This window comes from Drosophila albomicans, chromosome 3, assembly GCF_009650485.2.
Source record: "Drosophila albomicans strain 15112-1751.03 chromosome 3, ASM965048v2, whole genome shotgun sequence".
Classification (NCBI taxonomy): Eukaryota; Metazoa; Arthropoda; class Insecta; order Diptera; family Drosophilidae; genus Drosophila; species Drosophila albomicans.
In genome coordinates this window covers 25,070,635-25,087,917 of record NC_047629.2, presented here as the reverse complement: position 1 = coordinate 25,087,917, position 17,283 = coordinate 25,070,635, and the positions used below count along the sequence as shown (strand labels likewise).

The following is a 17,283-nucleotide window of genomic DNA, read 5'->3' as shown; positions in this document are numbered from 1 at the left end:
ATGCGCAAATTGGATGCAGTTCAGTCATGCATGTGTTTTGATATGGGCTTCTCATTCCCATTTCCATTCCCATGCCCTATAATCCTCGGGGCAACTTAATTTTTCCCTTTCAATAACAACACAAATGCTGATCTAGGTAAGCAGAATCTGTGTTTGTGATTTTCACACACACACACAATCATATTGAAGGGAATCCCTTAGGCTCGCTAACTGTATTGATACCTTTTCAAGGGTATTTCATCAGCTGCTTTGCTTAGTCAGCATTTTGTGGAAGCTATTGTGACTTGCCAATTGGCACTGGGGATTTTTGGTCAAAGTCATTTTGCGCATTTTCAATTTGCCCAAAGTTTTCCACTCCCGAGAGTTTTCCAGCAGCAGCCAGACTAAATGACTGACTGACTGACTGACTGGTTGACTGACTGACTGACTGCTTGTGTTACACAGCTGCTTTGTAGTCTTAGCGCATTCAAGCTGCTAATTAGGCGGAATTAGAAGAGTGAAAGAGTGAGGTGCATGCCAACATAAAAAAAGGAGAGCGAGAGTGGAGATTGGAGAGCCACATTTCAAACCAGACCAGGCCAGGCCAGGCAAAGCGCATTAGATGCTTCAGTTGTTATGTGGCCCCCAATTGCCGAGCGCAAAGTCAAAACGAGAAATAAATGCCAATAATTTGGTTTTCGCTCTGCTCAAACCAATCACCCACACCAAAATCCCCCCTTGGAATGACTGCCTGCCCTTTTTTGGCAAAATACAATTTAGTTTTTGAAAGGCTAACGAACTATTTTCATAGCCTCGAGTCGATTCGAGTCGAGTTGAGTCGAGTTGAGTTGAGCTGAGGCGCTGCTTTGGCCACTTGAGTGCGGCATTTTGGCAAAAGTGCAAGCGAGGCAAAGAAAATCAAAGGCAAAAAGGTTCAACTTCTGCCATTCTTGATGCTGTTGTTGTTGCTCTTGTGTTTGCTACGTGCACACAAACTTAATTTGAAGTTAAAAATGTGGTACAAAGTGTGAGCAAACAAAGTAGACGAGCGACGATGGCGATGGCGATTGCGATGGGAAGTGACACGCGGAGGGGAATTGAAGTGCTGTCAAAAAAGGTATTGACTGGGTCTCATCTGGGCTTTTATGATCGAGTTAATTTGAATTTGCAAACAAGAACAACAGCAGCAGCAAAACAACAAACATTTAAAAGCCCAAAAATGCCACTGTCTTGAATGCCAATGACACTAGCTACAATATTAATCTGGAAAAGAGGCATAAAAGAGTATTTATATTTTGTGACTTAAGAGGAGGAGAATCACATACAAAAATGTGATTTAAAATATAATATTTTGACTCTAGCTGAAAGTCGAGCCTAGGATTATATTAATCCGCTATACAAAAACTGGTCAAAGAAATATATATAATATGGATATATAAAATATATGCAGATTATATTAATAAATGGGAAAAGCAAGAAATACAAACTCTAATTTCAAATATATTGACTTTCTGGAATGTCAGAAATATGGAAAAAATATTGGTTTAAAATATATTCAGAAAATAAATTAATCATAAATTTAATCTTTACAAAATTTTAGTGCATACACAAACATAAAGTTGATACCTTTTTAATTCTTTCAAGTGCAAATTAAATTTCTTTTAGTTAAACTTCAATAGACTTTCATATCATATATCTCCACTTTTATTAAATTTGCTCAGCTGGAACTGCAGCGAGTGTCATTGTGAGGCTGCTGCCTGTGAGTTTTGATCAGCTGGGACACGAAAACGAACTAAGCCAAAGATTCAACTGGTTTTACAACCCTTCGCTGACTTTGTTGCCGCTCTGTGTCCATATATTCTATATGCTATGCGAAGTTTTCGTCGTTGTTGTTGTTGTTGATTTTTTTGTGCCTTGTATGAGATTTCACTTTGAAAAGTATTTGCCGCATGTGTCTGGATAACTTTGGTACTCCTGTTGTGGCTGGCTGTGGTTTTCATTTTTCGTGTTTTCCATTTTTTTTTTTTGGTTTTTTGTATTTGGATTCTTTTTTTTTTTTTTAGAGGGAACGTTTTGTACGTGCCTGGGTTTATGTGCATAGGATTTTCAATACTTCGCTATTGATTTTTGTACAATACATAATTTCTTTATTTTTTGCTGCTGTTGTGATTGTTGTTGTTGTTGCTGTTGGTTATTGGTTGACTGGTTGGCTGGTTGCCTGCATCAGTCTTTGTCATCGTTTATATATAGCATAAGATTCGATTATGCGATTTAATCTGATTTCGCACAAACGAATGATTCAAATGCAAATACACACACACACACACACATGCCAGACATTGCGGTGGAAGAAGGAGGCTGGGGACGACGGGGCGTGGCTAAAGGATAACGCACAAAAGCCCGTAGTCTGCAATCGGCATAGAAATGTGAGTTTTGTTTGCGCTCCCTCCTTATGCCTTTTCGGTTAATAGCTTGCGATATATAACAAGCAGATGAAAGCAAAAGATTTGCATTACAAAACGACAGGTAAGCAAAGCAAAGCAAAACATATGTGTGTGTGCTGAAAGGGTGAATGCGAATTCGCAGTTGGGGGAAATGAAAGTCAAGCAGACGACTTATAAAGCCAAGCCCAAGCCCAAGCACACACAATTACCGACAGACAGAGAGGGAGAGAGACTGAAAGAGAGAGAGAGGGAGACAGTTGGAGCAGCTGCAGTAGAAAGGGAGGCAAGTTGATTGCGTCGCTTCATGTTGCTTTCAAAGTGTAAAACTGACTTAGGGAATGCGTTCAATTATAAATTAAATCACCTGAGGTGCTTCACAGTTATTGATTTTGCTACATATAAATAAAAATCATGTTTAAGGTACTTTAAATTAGATTTATTATAAAAACATTTGTGTTGCCTATTGATCTTTTTTTAAGCTCAGTGTAAATAGAGTCGGAAAAATCAACAAACTTTGAAAAAGAATGAACGGCTTTTCTTAAAACTTGGTCAACAATCATTAAAAAGCCAAAAACTTATCAGGCGATTTTACTATACCGCTGTCTAACTAAACTAAATAACGAACAATACCCAAATATATCTAGCAAATTGTTTAGCAAGAATTTCAATATCTTGTGTATGTTTTTATTTTTCTAAGCAATGCGAAAGATTTCCTCAGTTCGCATTTCGTGCATCTAATAAAAGTTGTGGCTTTTAGTGTTTCTGTTTATTCATTTAATTAATTTGATCTCCCGCTCAAGCTAACTACGTGCATAATCCTCTTAGAGCAAAGCTGAAGCTTACTTTATGTAGACGATAAAACTAATCGCAATGATTCACAGCATTCGCATTATTTTAATTTAGAGAAACTAAATGGTTTTTGCAGAAGCAAGTGCATTTGAAGACGGGGATAAAAAACAGAGCGAGAGAGAGAAAGAGAGACAGCACTTTGGCCTCATATAAAACTAAATGCACATCAAATTTGAGTCATTAAACTTGAAAACCTTGCCGCCAAATGCAGTCATTAAAACTGCCAACCAGCAATTTCAATGCCAGGCAACAACAGCAAAACTGCCAAACAGCAATCAACTATTAAAAAAAAAACAAAAGAGAACAAAACAAAGTTAAAAAAGTAAAAACAACCATCAAAAAATCAAACATGAAATTAAATTAATGGCGCTCCTTCGTCCTGCCATTTAATTTATAGGAGGGAAGAGCGGGGAAGAGTGGGGCGTGTTTTGTGGGCGCTGCAAAACTTTTCGCAAAAGGTTCAATCAGAAAACATTAAAATTATGTACAAACATTTTTTGTCCGATAAATATATAAAGTCGTATATAAAAATGGATATTTACGAGTCGAATCGAAACGAATCGAACCCAGCGGGTTTTTTTTTTTTTTTTTTTTTTTGTTTATGGCCCGGAAGTTTATGGAGCAACCGGCAGGTTCCTCTTTTTCGGAGAGAGGGGAAAGGGGGGAACTTTCTGCTTTCTTTTGCCTCGCGCTGGACTCGAGCAGATAAACGGCAACGCTAATTTGAGTCTTTGTCACGTCTTACCATATGGAAATATTATTTGTAAATACTTTTATGTTTGGTACGTGACCAGAGACTGGGCGGCACATGTGAAATACGGAAATTGCAGGATTGGCCTTTGGGTATTTTGTAGGGCTCCATTCGAACGACGACGAACGGAGGGGAATGAACACTTGTCAGTGCGTAAAAAGTTGCACCCGGTTCACTCGGTTCTTGTGTGTGTCGCCTGTTTTATTGTGGCGACAAAATCAAATAAAGCGCTTTCAAGAGGGAGAGGAAGATAGAGGAGAGCGCTTTTATATATTAAAATTTATATGGCAATGCTTGCGAAAATCCTTGGAAACGAAATGTCATCATAAAATTGCCAGACGACTTAGCGAGCGAATAAATAAAAATTACTTCCAGATGACATATCAACGCGAGTGCCACTGCTGACACCTTAAAACCTAATGCGCTTATAATACAAAATGTGGCCTGGCAATGAGAAGAAACAAACCAAAAAAATACAGAAAAAAACCAGGACAAATTGAAACGTTTTGCGAGTGGAGTCGACTCGAGTCGAGTCGAGTCGAAAATAACAAAACGTCAGTGTCCCTGGGCCCCGTCTCAGACGTCAACTTAACGTGAATAATTGTCTAAATCCCAACGACAAACACTTATTGTCCTGGATTAGCAGGCAGACGGCTGCCGAGCAGTCGAGCTGCCAGGCGAACAGGCGAACAGACGCAGGAAGCCCAAGGACTGCGTGTAAAAAATGTGTGAGTGGCAAACAGAAAGCACAAAAAACAAAAAACAGAAAACAAAAACTTTGAGTTTTTCTTTTCGCTTTTCGCATTTTTCCCCCCATTGGATACGGCAAGCGTTTTAAGTTTAACAAGCAAAGCGTTTGGTCAGCACAGTCCCCTAGTCTCCAGGATCAGGATTCGAATCAGAGACAGGTACGAAACTGGAGTTGGAGTCAGAGTTGGAGGCTTTCGGAGCTCTGTTTGCCTGCTGCGTTTCTTTGCGTTCAATTAATTTGCGCACAATTTGGATAGCAAAGTCCCAAGTCCGTCAACTTTTCTCTTTCTTTGCTTTTTCCCATTCTTTTTTTTTTGTACTCCAGCGATAGATATGCAAAGACAAAAAGCAAACTTTAAGTGGCAAAAGTAGCTGCTCCTCTTTACATATATATTTTATGTATATAACTATCTATCTACATATATATGTATATATAAATTATATGCTATATAGTTGGCAAAGTTTTCCGCCTGGCTTCGAAGATGGCCAACTCTGGGATCGCCCGCTGTGTGCCAAAAGTTTCGAAAACTAGCCATAAAACCCCTTCACAACTATCACAGCTGAGTTAACTGCTGACTAAGGAGCTGGGGGAGGGAAAACAGCAGGTGAGTCACACCTACTGAGGGTAACTTTTCGATTTCATCGGTGTTATGGCCAGTAGCTATTCAAGTATGTGTTAAGCATTAGACTGATGGCAGCTAAAGTGAGCTTGTAACTGAATAAAATGCGAGATATGCTAAGGAATTCCTTAGTTAAGCTTAAGAAATAAATAAAGTTAAACTGCGTTTGTAAACTACATCGTGTAGCTGACAAACATGGAAAGGAATCAAGTTACAACATAAAGAGAAAAGTTGGATTATAATAAAAAAGATATTTCAACAAGTGAAAGAAATATTGAAGAATATTATGAAATACTTGGAAGTAAATTAGAATAAGCTATAAATTTTGATTGCTAGCGACTTCAACTTCTAGTAAATATAATATTTATTTTTATTATTTATTTATTTATTTACCCATCTCACCGAATATGTTTAAGAAACTGTTTGTAATATAAGAAGCACAAAAAACTACTCTTCCTCAATTAAAGCAAATCTATGCGGTATTATCATTTAGATATATCAAATTCATATACAGGAAAACTGAAATATACCAAAACTAACATTTGATATATTAATACAATAAATACTTCTGCCTGCACAATGCACAATACCCTTCTACCATATAAGTAATTATAATAATTATTATTCAATTATTATAAAAGCTAAATATTGCGAAAAAAAATACTTCAAAATCAAATAGAATAAACATAAAATTATGACAGCTAGCAACTTTAACTTTTCATAAACATTTCTTATTAAAATCATATCAATCTCTTATATTATCTCGCCTCTTATTACCCAACTCAAGCGAAAGCGTGCTAGAGATTAAACAAACAAGCTCTCGAAAGTGTGAAAAACATGATAAGCTAACTTATCGCTAACGAAACACCTCAAAAGGCAGCCCTGCAGCTGCATTTGGGAAGTCAAAAGGCTGCCAACATTGAGGTGATGTTGGTGCAGCTGTCAAAGGATTAGTTTTATGTGGCAACCATTAACCTTTTACCGTATCAGTGGCATCTCTGTACTCCCTTTTTGCTGGCATGCCTAATTTAATCAAACAGAGGCGTTCCATCATTAAAAAGCCATCTCAGTTATGCTCAGAGCAAACAGAATTGTTTGTGTTACTTTTACTTGTTTTGAGTGTGTGTATATATATGTGTGTGTGTGTCAGGTACGTTGAAATGTCCCAAAAAATCATCAAGAGCAATTGCATTTATCAAGGTCGTTTGCGTAGCGTGCTAACAAGCCAAAGAGAACCGGTTTTCAGATTGGTTAAAATGTGAGTAGCAGTCGAGTTGAGTTGAATCTCTTTTCATAGATATGCAAATATATATCCCTATTTTTCTATGTGACCTTTTTCGAGAACTTTTCACACACACACACACACACAGGGATACGAGGCTGATATATATGCAAATGGCATTCGGGTTGGGGGTAGTTTGATGCTAGTTTGGGTAGATGGCAATGAGCAAGGAATGAGCGTTCTGGGTAGGAAGGCGAGACAAGTTTCGCCGCCTGTTTCTAATGTTCTTTAAGGCCCAGGCTGCGTGTGACACTCCAAAAGCGAGCGAGTGTCCCTAGTCCGGCCAGAGCTTTTAAAACTTTCACAGCAGCAGCAGCGGCAGCAGCATCTAGCACAACGAATTTCAATTAATAGCCATACGAAGCGAGTGTATACTACACACTGAGAGCCACTTCCTGGCAGGCAGGCGTCCTGCTTACACTCTCTCTCTCTCTCTCTCTCTGTCTCTCTTTCTCGCTCGTCTGTTTGTCTCGACACTAAGCCCAACGGCTACAATCAGCTCAGCTGTTGTTGCGCCATGGACCCAAGCAAGCAGAGGGCCACCACCAAGTTCACTAGACAATTTATTTTGCTTTCGATTTTCCAAGCTGTCAGTTTACGCTTAAATGCGCACAGTTCAATTTAAAATGGTACCAGAGCCATAGCCGGAGCCAAAGTCAGAGGCAGCACTCGCAGGACCTGGATCAGGAGCAAGCAACATGACACGCCTTCATGCCTGCAGTTCTCGGTTCTCGGTTCTCGATTCTCAGTCGCAGCCGGTTGACGCAGCCAAACTAGGTTAAGAGGTTGTTATCCTTATGCCGTGTTTTTGAAAATAGGCAACCGTCCTCGCTCATCGCTTTCGTCCTGTTTCTGTTTCTCTCCGGCTCTATCTCTGTTTCTGGCCGAGAGCCTGGGCCTGTTTGTGATGCCTTCATATCCGTTGCAGACACATGAAACGTCCTGGAACCCAAACCGCAGCAGCAGCAGCAACAGCAGTCTGCAGCGCCACCGCAAAGACGAGCATGATGACGACGATGACAACAACAACAACGACGATGATGATGATGATGATGATGATGAAGCTGCTTGGTTGCTTTCACGATGATGAAATTATGAGCGCAAAAGCATTTGCATTCATTATGTATAACATTTTATATATATTTTTTTTTCGTCCGCAGTTTCATAATTTCTTCATTTTTTTTGTGCAGCTTTTCGTTTGCGTTTGGTTTGCGCGCTAGAAATTAAACTAACGCTGCTCGTTAGCAGCAAAGTCGAGAGTCGAGAGGCGAGAAGCGAAAGTCGGGGATTCGGAGACCCGGATGAGGCGGCTTAAATGCAATGCCACAAAGCGTTAATGGATTTTTCGCTCTCTCTCTCTGCAATTTTTATTATTATTTACACTTGGTAATGCGATGCGTGTTTGCATGCGAATGTGTGTGTGTGTGTGTTGCCTGTCTGTGTATTTGTGTGTCAGTGTGTTTTTCTTTTTTTGTTCATTCACATGTCTGAGAGTTATTTTTATGAGCGTTGAACGCGCCATTTGTGACACGCATCTTAGGGTTGTTCACTCTATGCAGCCGTGACATAAATTTTAATTGATTGCCAAATAACATATGTGTGTGTTTGTGTGTATAAAATAAAGGGCGCCCTAATAACGCTGATAGACACAGGATTAAGTCATATTAAACTGATTGCTGGCACAAATTTCTATAGAAAATCTATACTATTTTACAAAATTTACGTTCCTATTTTGTTTTGCATTGCAATTGATATAAATGGTGGTAAATTGCGGATTAAAATGTTGTTGACTTTAGCTTAAAATAAGAACTGCACAGCTGTGCACAAAATGCAACTAATTATAAAAATTACTTGTAAATATTCCGCATCTAGACTTTCAATTGAAGATATATTAAAATTACAAATTTAGAATGGAGAGGCAAATTCAATCTTCAGAAATACAAAAGTCATTTAATTGTTTAAGTGTTAGTCAAATATTATTAATAAGGAACATCATTTTTATTTGCCATAAAATACAATACTTATTTCCAAAAAAAAAAAAAAAACACTCATGATTAAGTCAATTACCTCAGTAATAAAGTCACTTCACATTTGACTTTATTGTTGAATCAATCACAACAATCAAATTATGTGCACAGTGACGAACCCCAATACCTTTGCTTTTGCGTTTGCCATTGCCTCGAGTCGCCTCTTTGCCCCTTTGCGCCATTCGAATTCGCATGTTGCCCCAAAAAGTAGGCAGTGCTTTTTAATGGTATTCAAATTTTTGCAAACCTCTTCAGTCTCTCTCTCTCTCTTTCTGTCTGCACATGTGTGTATTCGTATTTATTTTTATTTTTGGAAGCAACCAAATTGTAAAGCTGTATTCATAAGTAATTTTGTAGGTTTATTGTTGGTTGTCGGCTTTGTATTAGTTGCATTGAAATTCTAATTTTCGCAATTGCCATAGAGAAGAGAGAATGAAAATACTCAGCGCAAAGCTGAGTTTGAGCTACTGACTGACTGAGTTTGTGCTGTTGCTGTTGCTGCTTTGTGTGTTGCTGGCATTTTTTGCGCTAAATGATTACACTTAACTGGATTTGCATATATTTAAACATTTCCTTATACGCACCGAGCGGAAAACGAAATGTATGCACGTGCGACTGCCTGGCAGCCAGTCAGCCAGGCAGCCAGGCTGGCTGACTGCAGCACAAAAGGATTATTAAGGAGCTTCATATGTAAATGAAAACCAAATGCACACGCAGACACAAACAGCACGATGGCAAAGGGAAAAAAGCTGAAGAGAGAGAGAGAGAGAGTCAGAGAAGAAACAGTGAAAGATAACCTGGCAGCCACAGTTTGGCAAACACACACCAGCTTCAGCTTCGTCCTGAGTTTCGTCCTGAGCTTCAGCTTCAGCTTCAGAAGAGAAGCGACCGAGGCGGAGCAGCCAGACAATGTTTGGCAAAGGACTATGGAGGCCACCTTTATGCCTGGCTAGAAAGTAGGTGAGCAGAGCCACGGGAGATGCGTGGAGACGGAGGACAGTAGTTGGTTGGTGTTGTTGCTGTTGCCTGCCAGCAGACGAGACGACGAGAGCACAGAGCTCCAAATGGGACCCGCACCCGTTTTGTTCGCACAGCTCAACTCAGCTCGGCTCGTTCGTTGGCCCGTAATTTATGCTTAAGATAAAGTCCTTGAATAAATACATGGAAAATCCTTTGAAATTGAAATTAAATACGAATATCATTTTTTTTTTTTGCTGCTTTTCTTTTTTTTAAACGCAACGCACAGAGAATGAGAGCAATGCAGACAAAAGGCGCACGGGAAATGAAATTAACATTTCGAGTGGTGCACCCAAAAAATTAAAAGCCAGTTTCTCACATTCCAACTCCTGCCTTTTGAGATCTATGTTTGCATATTTATTACATCAATATTTTTGGTATGTGTGTGTGGTATTTTACTTCAACAATTTTTCGAAGGCACTCGGGAGCTGTCCCAATATTTTTGTTTAGTCATTTGCCGCATTCAATGAAATCCTTTTGCATATCCAATGACAATTACTGCAAATTGCATATTGAATAAAGCTTTTAAGAAATAAGTGTTGAGAGCTTTTGGTGGCTATAAAAACAATTTGATTTTGTAATGGCAAAATTAATAAAATTGCTGAAATTTTAAATTCATATTTCCGAGCTTTTACTTTATGATTTTCTAGCTCACAACCAAAATGCATTAAAAGTACAATTTTAAATGTATTTTTCCGAGCTTTACTTTATGATTTTCTACAGAGTATATTAATGCATTTTTGTTGCCAATTAAAATACTTCTAAGCACTGTGAGTAAATATAGTTGAAGCTGCTTGAAATTAATCTCACTTAAAACTTCAAAACTTATAATTGAGCAATTTCTGTTATTGTCATCGACATTCGTTTGCAGCAAATTTTGAATATGTGTGTTTGTATTTACCATTTTCTATTTTCTATTGCAAACTGCTTTTCGTTTGTTTGAGCTGAAAACCAAAGTTATTCCAATCATTGCGGCATAGAAATTCTTTCAATCCCCAATTCCAATCCCAATCCCCCTGATATTTTTGTTTGGTGTAGTATTTTGTTTTGACTTTTGCTCATCTACCTTTTCGCACATGTTTTTGCTCGTTAACAATTTGCATACTGCAGCTTGTATTTTTTGACTGCAACTGTGATTTTCATTTTCATTTTCAATTCGTTTCGTTTCGTTTCATTGAAATAAACATAAATTTGTACCTTTGGGTTGTTTGGTTTCTAGTTTTTGCCAAAATTCCGATTAAGGAACCCAAACAACTACAAAAAAAATAGAGAAATAGTGAAATAGAAATATGAAAATTAAATTTCCAATTTCGATGCGCACAAAATTTTAAATGCATTTAAGTTGCAGTTTTGCCAGTTTGTTCAATTGCCTAATATAAATTGCATTGTGCCAGGCCGTGAGCAAGTTTTATTATTAGAAACCGAAACCAAAAACCATGTGTGTAAATTTTGTTGTTTTGTCTTTTGTTATTGAACTTGCTCTCTCACTCTCTCTCTATTGTTATTGAAATATTGGAAACGTTGTAGGTTTTTGCAATTTGGTTTGAGGTATTTTTTTATGTTTCTGTTTTTGTTTTATTTTGCTTTGGTCAAAAACCGCCGTCGGCATTGGAACAAAAGCAAAGCACAAAAATTAATTATTAAACATTGTTAGAAATTGTGTAAAGAGCAAATAAAATGCAGCAATATAAACAATTGAAATAATAAAAGGGCAGCAAAGAAAGTGAGGATAATGCAGGTCGATTGGCATTTAAAGTGATTTATAAATATGCAAATTATGTACGCAATTAACATGCAACTCGGCATTCAAAATTATTATTGTAAATTGTTTAAGCGAAATTTGCTAACAAAATGCCATTACTAAATGCTAAATGTGTGAAGCAGTAAATGCTTTAGATATTTGTGTGTGTGCAAATGTGCATCGAAATTGTTCAACATTCTTGGCCCCGAAAATTAATTAATATCAAATGTCGAGTTTCGGGTTTCCTCAAAAAGCTGCTTTAACTAACAATTGAGATGTTTTTAAAAAGAATTGAATTACCTTACCAGAAGCCAACAATAAATTCTCTATTGAAATCATAAAATAATTCTAGTCAAGGCAAAAAAATAAGGACATAAACTGTCAGTGGCAAAAAGCCAACTGACAGTTTGATAGTTCAAAATGCAATATTCAATTCAATTTTCAAAACAAAATATCAACGCACACATTTTAATCAACAAAAATCTGGCAAGTTTAAAGGCTTTCAAAATGCTTGCAAAATTGTGGGGAATGAGAAAGAATAAAAGTTGATCGCGCATATTTCATAAATGCACATAAAATACCAAGTATAGTATATAGTATATAAAAAAGTTACAACAAATCGTACGTATACGTATTTTGTTACCTTGCTCAGCAATTGCACAAAACTGGCCCACTTATTCATGCTATATTTTTCTCTCTCTCTCTCTCTCTCTCTCTCTGTTTTTTCTCTTTCTATCTCTAAGCACTAAAGCCGGGCATAAAAACAAAACAAATCAAAATAAATTTTTAGGTCGCAAATTGCCTAAAAATGTGCAGTATAAGTGAGCGAGGACTAGCATAAAATCGAGGAGAAGAGAGGGAGAGACGAGTTTGGGGGGAAGCTGCTGCTATATAAATTTCAATCTATCATTTATTTAAGTCCTAGGCCCGCCGCAAAAGATACAATAAAACAACAAAAACAAAACCTGTGACAACGACAAAAAGAACAGCAAAAACAACAACAACAACAACAAGTGCAGCATTGGCGTGCCCCAACGCGTCGCAGCCGTCGCCATAAATCCCCATCAGATACGCGTATATTTATTTACTGCAACTCACACAGATACACTCACACCACAGCAGAGCACAGCCACCCACACCTACACACCCCCACACACACACACACGCAGAGAGAGCAGCCACACAAACACCCAGCAAAGACAACGCGATGGCGACAAAAATTGTAGCCGAAAAATAAAATGGCTGCTACTTTATATATTATTCGATTCTGTTCGCCATACCCTGCACAGGTGCCAAGGCCAAAGCGAGTTTATTAGACTTGCATTCTGTGCTTTGCTAGTTGAATACATTTATAAAAGGAAACGAAAGTCAAAAGATTAAAAAGATTTATTTATATTTGAGACATTTTTTTGTATGCTTCAATTGTTGAATTGTTAAGTTTGCAAATGTTTCAAAATACATAAATAACGTTACTCTAAATAATATTTGTTGTATTTTATGCTGCAAATTTTGATTAGTAAACTATTAAAAGAAGGTTTGTGTCATTTTTATTTATATTGAAACTATTGAGAATATTTCAGAATATTGTTTGTTCTATTTGAATTATTATTTAGCATATTTCTGTAATAGGAATATTGATTACTATAAATTAAAATAATATCAATTTTACTAAATAAATATCAATTGTTTATGTATCTTACTATATTAATTTCTTTTTGTAATATTGTAATTTATTTTTTCAATATGAGGTTAAGCTTTATATGTGAATATTAAAAAGCAATATGAAATTTCTTTAGATGTCAATAGAATATTTATTTTAATGTATAAGATGTACTTTATTTCTTCAATAAACTTTTTCTGTAAATATTTTTTTTTTGTATTTCCACTTTTGCGATACGTGAAATGTAACATCCTTTCTCGTCTTCATAATTATTTTGAGTATATGCAATTTTTTAAATTTTTTGTATGTGAATTTTATTAAATTATTAGCATTAAAAATGCTAATATTCTTTCATATTATTATACTAATACCTTGGAACTTAATTCTATAATTATATCCTTCATCATTGTGAGTATGTTAACTTAGACATTTTCCATTTAAATTTTGTTAGCAACCTAGCAAAATATTCATCGCTTTGTAGTTTGCAATCTACAAGTGTCTGAATTTGTAACAAGTTTCCATTTTTGGTTACAGGAAATGTCAGCGTGCTCTACTTGTTGATAATATTTTTATTTCAAGTAAAGCTTGCTTTTTACACCCTCCTCCTCTCTCTCCCATTGAACACACACATATAAAACATACTATAGAATATATATTCTAGTCCCTGCGCTGTTCGCTTTTGTTTTATACTCTGCGCCTCTGCTCCTGGTCTTTGGTTTTTTGTGTAAATATTTTTCAAAATGCGTTTTTGTTTACTGTCGTCTCTCTGTGTGTGTGTTTGAGTATGTGGTGTGTGTGCAAGTGTGTGTGTGTGTTCTCCTTTTTTGGTTAGACAGGGCCAATGAAAAAGGATTTCTGCATGGGCCTTTCGTTCGGTTTCCGCCAATTTTATGGCCGCTGTTATTTTTGATTATTTTTTCAGATCCCACTCTCCGCTCTCTTTCTGTGTATATTTTGTATAATCGTGAGTGTAGCTCTGAGTGTGTTTCGCTTGGGCCGTAGCAGCTAAAATATTTATGACAAGCGGTACCAAAGAACAGAAAGCGAACCAGCATCATATAGAACGATATTTCAATATTTGCTACCAAAAAAAAGGCGAAATAAAAACAAATATTGAACAAAAAACAAAAACAAAAACATAAATATTATGGGCGAGTAATTAAAAAAGTTGGCGAGCAGCAAAAAAATGAATACACTCGAAATTGCAACATGAGATGCACTTTTGACCCTGGCATTACTCGAATATTGAACAATTGCAATTGGGATGGGGGTAAAAATATAAAATATAAAGAGTAAGTGAGTGATGTGTTTATAGAGAGACTATGGAGTAGAAGTCTAGACGTGTGTTTTGACAATGCCCACATTGATTTCAGATTTGAAACATTCGACCTACATCAATCATTGTGACAATGAACTGATTAAAACATGAATGAACCTAAGAGGATTATTTGCTACCAACTATATATATGGGTTGCCAATTGCTAATAAAAGGATGAAAACGAAAACCAAATATGATTGACAGCATCAAAATAAACAATCCACTGCACTCGATTTTAAATTAAATGTAGAAATAATAAAAAAGGGTAAAATCGATCGATTTCCAACTTTTCCGCAAAAACTTCCAAATTTCGTCTTCACTTATAATTTCATGCTAAATACGAAATTGGCGTTTTTCTTTCGCTTTTACTCGCACAATGTCGGCAAAACTTTCGTTTTGGCTTGAGAAACTTGTGGCATTCACTTTTATTCTTAGTCGGTAACAAAAAATTGGGTTAGCCAAAAATGATACCAAAAATTGTTCAATTAGTTTTTACGTGCGCTTTTCCACCCAAACTCGCCTCACGTCTTTCGTTTTACTTATTCAGTTTTTGCTCTATGCTTTATGCATATATTCTTAACAAAAGTTTGCCTTTATTTTATCCTCCCACCATTCCGTCCGTCCATTCAAAAATTGTGCAACTTTCGAGCGGCACAAAAACTTTTTCATCTATTGAAGCACCTGAATTTTCATTTCAACACTTTTTTTACTCTTCCTCTGGTTGTACTTTATTTCTGCATCAACGAAATTCCCACATTATTTATTTTTTTCATTGAATGCATTTCATTAACACAAAAAAGTATTAATAGAACACGAAATAATTCGTAAATATTTTTATTTTTCATTTGAAAACTATTATAAATTTAATTTCGAACTATTCTTTTTATTTCATAAAATTCGAGGAAGCAAAAAAATATTCCCACAGAAAAATTCTATATTTTTAAATTTGAAATAATTTGAAAGTAAAGTGAACGTATTAGTTAAAAAATCTACTAGACATTTATTATTATTAAATGTAATTATAATTTTAAATGAAAGCTGCCTAAATAAATATTTGATATACTATAGAAAATTAAAATTTTTTTATTTCTCTCAATAATAATTCTCAGTAGTAATCTTTACAGAGTATTCAACACTCTCCCGGTATTTGGTTTAAGAATTTTTCTTTTCGGCTGTCGTTTTGCAATTATTGACAAGTTGGCAAGCAAAACTACAAACTGATTGAGGACATTTCCCTGGCATATGCATTTGATGGATGCGTTTTGTTCTTAGTTCCTTACATTTTGCATACTTTTTTTTGGGGCACAGGTGAGTTCGGGGACAAGTTTTGTGGTTGGCAGCAGTTCAAGCGATAAGGATGTGTTGCATGTTGCAACACACAGATGCAAAAGATACAAAGTATGTTACAAATGTATCTGTGGAGTATGTGCATAGATGCACACACATAGATACATATTTATCTGCATAATGGATTGCACTTAACATGCCACACAGAGCAAACCGCAAGTGCAACATCCACACAGTGCAACATGCAGCACAGTTGCACACAGTTACACCAGGTACAGGTAATACATCATTTAAGCCAAAAACTCACCTGTATCTCTCAGACTCCTTAACTCCAATCTCCGAGATATTTTTCAACGAAAGCTTTGCTTCTGCTGCTGCTTCTTCTTCTTTTACTGTTGTAATTCCAGAAATGTTTCTGTGGTTTCCTTTGCTTGTCTTCTTCTTCTGCTGCTGCCGCTTCTGTTGTTTCTTTCTAATCCTTTGTTTATGTTTATGGTAATCCACATGAATATCCCACTTCTCTCTCTCTCTCTATCACTTATGTATATACGTTATACACACAAACACAAAGAACACACACACACTAACCCGCTCGCACACATGCACAGGCGATTTGTGCAATTGTATTTGCATAGATGGCGAATTTAAATTTCGTCACACATTACGTGGGCGGCATATGATTTGCCTATTTGCCTATTGTCAAAGCTCTTCTCGCTCTTGCTTTTATCGCTCCACTTTGCCTTCTCCAACAACTCCGTTTCCGTCTCGTTCTCGCGCGCTCGCTCTGTCATAACACGCACACAGACACAACGCTCACCGAAAACACACACACACACACAAACACACAAATACAACGAAATGTAGGAGCGCGGTAAGCGTAACGGTTAATGTCCGAATTGCTCGTCGGCGTTCATGTAACGGATGTAACGGGATTTTAGATTTTCAATGTGTTTTGATTTAATTTCCAATTGATTTTCGTACTGCACTCGCGCGTTCTATTCGCAAAAAGGGATTTGCATTTAATGAAACCGCAATTGTTTTAATTAAATATGTATGAATTACGATTATGTTGTTTACTATCAATTTGCATGCATAGATAGTATAATAAGCCAAAAGCCGATTAACGTGTAATAGTATCTCAGCACAAGTATTATATAGTATGTCAATCTATGCTTAAGAGCAGTTTTGTTGCTTTTCGCCTTTTGTGTATCGCGCTGGTTTTATTTATTTTGCTCGACTCGTCGTGAACTGATAGCTCGCTTGTTCATTTGTCAAGAAAACGCCGTCCGTCGCGTGCACCGCTCGCTTTGAAACTTCGGAAGTGACTGAATTCACTTTCAAACAGAGCAGCACCTGGTTAGGTCACCTCAGTCGCAGCGCCATCCGCAACAGCAAAAGAGAGAGAGAGCGCGTTTGAGCGTACGAGAGCTAGAGTGCGCGCAACAAACAGAGAGCTGTTTTTGTGCTATGCTGCTACTGCTGCTATGAAAAAATCAACTTTTGTTTACAACGCTCTAGGCGGCGAGCGGTAATAGTGCTGTAAAGAGGGGGTTTGTCA

The 17,283-nt window shown here is 36.9% G+C and overlaps 1 protein-coding gene across 2 annotated transcripts in view; it reads right to left on the bottom strand.

The window, feature by feature from the left end:
- Window positions 1-17,033, bottom strand: part of LOC117572458 (MOXD1 homolog 2) — a 137,950-nt gene extending 120,917 nt beyond the window's left edge. For both annotated transcript variants that reach the window (XM_034255292.2, XM_034255294.2), the window contains exon 1: window positions 16,033-17,033. The gene's annotated coding sequence lies outside the window, so the exon portion shown is untranslated. The remainder of the gene's footprint in view (window positions 1-16,032) is intronic.
- Window positions 17,034-17,283: the final 250 nt, after the last annotated feature.